The sequence below is a fragment of the Populus euphratica genome, unplaced genomic scaffold, assembly GCF_000495115.2.
Source record: "Populus euphratica unplaced genomic scaffold, PopEup_1.0 scaffold208.1, whole genome shotgun sequence".
Lineage (NCBI taxonomy): Eukaryota > Viridiplantae > Streptophyta > Magnoliopsida > Malpighiales > Salicaceae > Populus > Populus euphratica.
Window position 1 is genome coordinate 347610 of NW_011500091.1, and position 6500 is coordinate 354109.

Below are 6500 nucleotides of genomic sequence, written 5' to 3' on the forward strand. Positions count from 1 at the left end.
TACTATTGTTGTTTATAATTTGTACAATTAACCTCCATGTGGTTCGACTCCGGTCTTGCCGGGTTATTTATTACTTCGACACTCCTGCACTTGGGAGAAGACATCAATCTTTTAGTCATGTCAAAAACCTTGATAAAAATATACTTTTAAGTACTAATCACATATGAAACACCAGACATGCTCATTGCTTTTTGTAAACAATTTAATAGTGGATTGCAAAATTATTTTTCAACTAATAACACATCCTAGAAAAGAGAAAACATAATATTTTAGTGACATTTTTATACCTAAATCAAAAGCTTAATTTGAATCTACAAAGCTCTCAACTCTACCTTTAGTGTTACTACCCCTGTCATTTCTCAAACCAATATTTATAATGCCTTTAAGATAATGGAGTATCCATTTTATATTTTCATAACCTATTAATGACCTTTACCAAGATTTCTCATAAATCTAATAACCATATTAATAACATGTAAAATGTCTAGAAAAGTGCAAATCATAGCATACATAATATTTTCAATTACAATAGTATATGGAAAACATGATAAATGCTCACTCTCTTCCTCAGTTTCTGGTGGCAAAACTAAAGATAACCTGAAAATGAAAGGAAATGGTATAATCACTATCTTGCAATTTTATATATCAAAACACTCAAGTATTTTTTTAAAGATACTTCTTCTATGATAGGTATAACTTGTCAATGCTTTGATCTTTATATATCTTTATTCCAAAAATCTTTTTAGCTACACTCAAATCTTTTATCTCAAACTTACCACTCAACTAATCCTTTAAATCATTGATTTTAAATATGTTCTTTGAGGTAATTAATATGTCATCAATATACAACAATAAATGCATAAATAAATCATCTAAAAACTTTCTAATACATACACATGCATAAACTATTCTTTACAACTAGCAAGAACACTTTATTGAAGTCAATAGCTTCCCTTTATGTAAAGCCTTTAGCAACTAGACATGTTGTACACCTTGCATCCTCAACCCTGAGACTCCATCTATTCTGTTGAAACTTATTTTCACCCAATAATCTTTTTGGGCATTTAGTGGTTTAACAATATCCTATATTCAATTCTTATAAAGAAACTTAATCTTTTTATTTATAGAAAACATCCACTCATAAGGTTTTTTTAGAAAATAAATTATCACTTTATATAAACAAGATTCATCATCATCATCAAGATTATTTATAAAACTCAAGATAAAACTAACTAAATCAATATAATGATACATAAATGGTGCTTTTATTTGTCTTTCTATAATTATATTATAAGTTTATCATTCATGTGTATTTTTATCAACAATATCCTACACTACTTCCTCTATAGGCTCATTTGAAACATATTTTTACACTATCTTTGAAACTTTAATTTAAGCTCTACCTATATGCTAGTAGCCTAGTCATCTCAACATCAACATCATTCAACTCATTTTCCTTGTAAGATATAGCAAACTCATTAAAGGTCACATATCTACAAGTAATAAATTTAAATAACTTGAAATCAATACATCATAATTAATATCTGTTCACCCTATATAAATAGCCTAGAAATATATATTTTCTATTTTTTTATCCAAGTTTATTTTTCTTAACATAAGCATAAGCAAGACAACAAAATATTATCAATTTAGAGTAATTAGTAAAAAAACTAGACCAGACCTCATATGGAATTCTTAGTTCTAAACTTTCTATAGAGATCTATTTACCAAATAACAAGCTATATTAACTAATTCAGTCCAAAAGTCTTTTGACAATCGAACTTATGAAATCATACAACATGTTTTTAATAAAAGTGTCAAGTTCATATGTTTTGCAACCCTAATTTGTTATGGTGTATTCCTAACAATGCAATGTCTAGCAATTCCTTTATTCTTGCATAACGCATCTCACTTACAAGCATAGAATTTCAAACCATTATCACTTCTTAAACGTTTGATATTCTTATCAATATATTTCTCAATCAAGGCTTTTCATTGCTTAAAGGTGACAAACACATCAATCGCTTTCCACTATCTTATTTAACTCTATTGTTAGTGAGTTAGTGGCTGAAGAAATGCGTCTTTAATCTTATTCTGAAAAAAAAATTCTTTCTGCTTTGAATCCTTTTATCCTAGTGGATCTTTAATCTTATTCTGAAAAAAAAATTATTTCTGCTTTGAATCCTTTTATCCTAGTGGTACCCTCTGAGTTATTCTCTAATCATCAGCATAAGCCTTACACAAGGGTTAACATTGACAAGTGCAATTTATATAAGTAAAAAGGTCATTGGAAGGCTTAGTATCCCAAATTGAGACAACATAATCAATCTTAGAAGCCTCGCAACCAATCACAATCTAATATTCATAGATCACCTCAGGGTTATAAATCACCATACCATAATACAACAGCAGTAACTTTTTCAAGCTCTATCAATGATCCTAGTACTTTAGCTATGCAATTTCATAAATTTCTCTCCTTACATCTACAAGCAATGTCTTTTGCTTCTTTTATAGGTCAATTGCCTCATAGTTTCTCAGGTATGTCACATATTGCTCCTTTTATAGGTCAGTTGCCTCATAGTTTCTCAGGTATGTCACATTATGAATGGGTCTTAGATTATTGTGCTTCACATCATATGTCTCCAGATTCTTCATCTTTTACCTTTTTTATCCCCTTCGCCCTTCATTCTTGTTATGATTGTTGATGGCACTCATATGCCCTTAGCAAGTGTTGGGTCTATTGTCACACTTCACTAGTCTCTCACTAATGTTTATCTTATTCCAAAACTCAAATTGAATCTTGCTTTTGTTGGTCAATTATATGATTCTAATGGTTATTTATTTATGTTTTATGGTTTCTTTTGTTATGTACAGGATCTCAGAAGCTGATTGGGATAGGTTGTAAGGAGAATGAACTATATATTTTAAATGAATTAAAAGTGTCAGTTATCGTTGTTGCTACTACTATTGTTATTTGTCTTCTTTTCATTTGAATCCTTCATCTTGTAGTTTTTATTTATGGTATTCTCGTATGGGTTATGTTTCATCTTCTCATTTAATATTTTTGGCATTCGTGAGAGCTTTAGAAAATTTAAGCACTTATGATATTTCTAATTATAATAGATGTAAATTGGCAAATTTTTTTACTTTACCTTTTAATCGAAGTGTTTTTATTTCTTCTTCACCTTTTGATTTGATTCATTCTGATATATAGGGACCTTCTTCTATTCCATAAAATGACGGTCTCGATATTATGTTTCATTTATTAATGATAATACTTGTCATTGTTGGATTTATTTAATAAAATAGTGTTTTGAATTCTATGAGATATTATAGCCTTTCGAGCTCTTATAAAAACTCAACATTCTATTATAATCAAATGTTTTAGATGTGATTTGGGTAGGGAATATACTTCTAATAAATTTTATTAGTTGCTTGCCTTAGATGGAATCATTCACTAAACTTTATATATAGATACTCCTGAGCAAAATGGTGTTGCTGAAAGAAAACATAAGCACATTATCAAAACTACTCATTCTTTCTTGTTGTTTGCTTTTATTTATAGTGATTTTTGGGAAGTTTTTCTTACTAATGTAAACTTGATTAATATAATCTCATCTTCTCATAATTCAGGTTTTTCTCATTTTAAAAAATTATATGGGTATATTCCTAATTATTCCTCCTTTAGAGTTTTTAGTTGTATTTGTTTTGTTCTTTGTCCCCATGCAGAATGTAGTAAGTTATCCTCTTGATCTATTATGTGTATTTTTTTAGGTTATGATGAAAGTAAAAAGGGGTATCGTTGTTTTGATCAAATAACTCGGAAACTTTATGTGTCTCGTTATGTTATCTTTCTCGAGCATATACCTTTCTTTTCTATTCCATCCACTACTCATGGCTTGACTGGACCTGATATTATTCATATAAATCCCTTTTATAAGAATTCTGATAGTTTATCATCTCAGGTTCTTAGCACCTCATATACTTCTCCTCATGTTCGACCAATTTGTACTCACTATTCTACAGGTACTAACACTTTACTCTTCAACACACTTGTAGCTCTATTCTCTTCTACACCCCCTCAAGTTTCTTTTGAATTATGGATCCACCTCCACGTCAATTCACACACATTTGTAAGTCCTCAAAACTACTAAATTTTGCTTATTCTTGTTATTCTTCATCTTTTACTTCTTTTTTTTTAACTTCTATTCATTGTTTCTCTAAGCTCTCTTCTTATAAAGAGGCAATTCTTGATCCTTTTTAGTAGCAAACTATAGATGAGGAACTTTCAGCTTTGTGTAAAATAGATACTTGGGATTTGATTCATCTATCTCCTAGTAAGAGTGTTGTTGGTTGTCGTTGGGTGTACAAAATCAAGACTAATTCTAATAGGTCTATTGATTGAAATAAAGCTAGGTTATTTACAAAAGGATACTCTCACTAGTATGGTATGGATTATAAGGAGACAGTTGCTTTTATTATGAAAATGACTACTATTCATACTCTTCTTGTTGTAGCTTTGGTTCGTCTATGGCATATCTTACAACTTGATATTAAAAATGCCTTCTTGAATGGAGATCTTTAAGAAGTTTATATGGTGCCTCTTCTTGGTGTTTCACATGACTCTAGGTATATATATAAGCTCAAGAAAGCGTTATATGGTCTCAAACAAGTAAACAAGCACCTTGTGCTTGGTTTTAGAAATTTTATGTTGTAATCTCATCTCTTGGATTTGTTTCTAGTAGTCATGACTCTGTTCTTTTTATTAAGTGCATTGATGTAGATAGTATCATTTTTGTTTCTTATATGTTCATGATATGATTATCACTAGTAATGACATTGATGGTATCTTAGTTTTGAAGACAAGGCTAGCTAAACAGTTTGAAATGAAGGATTTGGGTTCTCTTCGATATTTTCTGGATATTGAAGTAGCTTACTTACCTAGAGATTACCTGCTTTCTCAGTTGAAACATATTGCAGATATTCTTGAGCGAACTAGACTTACTAATAACAAGACTGTAGACAATTTCATTGAAGTTAACTTCTAATAGTTTACCTTTAACAGATCCTATTTTATATTATACTATTGTTAGGAGCTTAATATATCTCACCATTACTCATTCAGATATAGCATATGTTATACATGTTGTTAGTTAGTTTGTTGCTGCTTTTACTACTGTTCATTAGGCAACTATTCTTTATATTTTGTGATATCTTTGGGGCACAATTTTTCAGAGTCTTTTACTTTTATCCACCTTTTTCTTGGAGCTGCGTGCATATTGTAATGCTGATCATGTAAATGATCTCATAGATCAAAAATTAGTTACTAATTTCTATATCTTTTTAGATGATTCTCTTATTTCTTGGAAAAGCAAGAAATAATCTATCATTTCTTAATCATCAATTGAAGCAAACTATCGTGCTATGACATCTACTAATAAAGAGATTATTTGGTTATATTAGTTATATACGGATATGGGAGTTTCATACGGATATGGGAGTTTCACTCTCTCATTCTACTTTTATATATTGTAACAACCGAAGTTTTATTTAAATTGCTCATAACTCCGTTTTCATATACGAACTAAGTACATTGAGATAGATATGGGAGTTTCACTCTCTCATTTTACTTTTATATATTATAACAACCGAAGTTCTATTTAAATTGCTCATAACTCCGTTTTTCATATACGAACTAAGTACATTGAGATTGATTATCATCTTATTTGTCATCATCTCATGGCATCATTACTTTGCCTTTTATTTCTTCTTCCTTGCAAATTGCAAATTTCTTTACCAAGTCACATTCCGTTTCTTGTTTTTGTTTTCTAGTTGACAAATTCCTGATGCTTGTATCTACCGCGTCGTGAGTTTGGAGAGAGATGTTAAATAATATATTTATCTTATTTTATTTATTAAAAATTGAATAATATTTTTAGCTTAACCTATAAATAAACTCTTTGTATTTAGGTTAAAGGATGTATTTTTTACAAATTAATTAAGAATTCTAGCCTCCTCTCTTTTTTGTGTTCGTATTTATTTTATATTAATTGAATTGTTTTAACCGCATGGCACCAAAAAAAAAATCTCATTTTTTTTTCATATACTCACTCTAGAAAGACAAAAATAATTAATGAATAATTTATGTGCAAGATACTAACCCAGAAAGACTCTAGGAATTTTATTTTTTATTTTTTATATTTTATCATTCTGCTATGGTTATGAGAATCATGTGCTCTTTACCGTTGCCTCTTGGAGTCTATTTGTTCTCCTTATAATTTACAAGGAAAAAAAATAGATAAAAGGTTGATTGGAGTAGACATTACTCATTCTTTCCACTTGATTCCTATCTTTATCATAGACTGTGTGAAGGTGAAATGTTGATCATCTCGTACATGATTTTTAATGCTTGTCATTTCTCTGTCTTCCTGATTTACTGCATTTGTCTTGTATATAGGTACTTCAAAATCTTTGATTAATATGGTTCGAACAAAATTTAC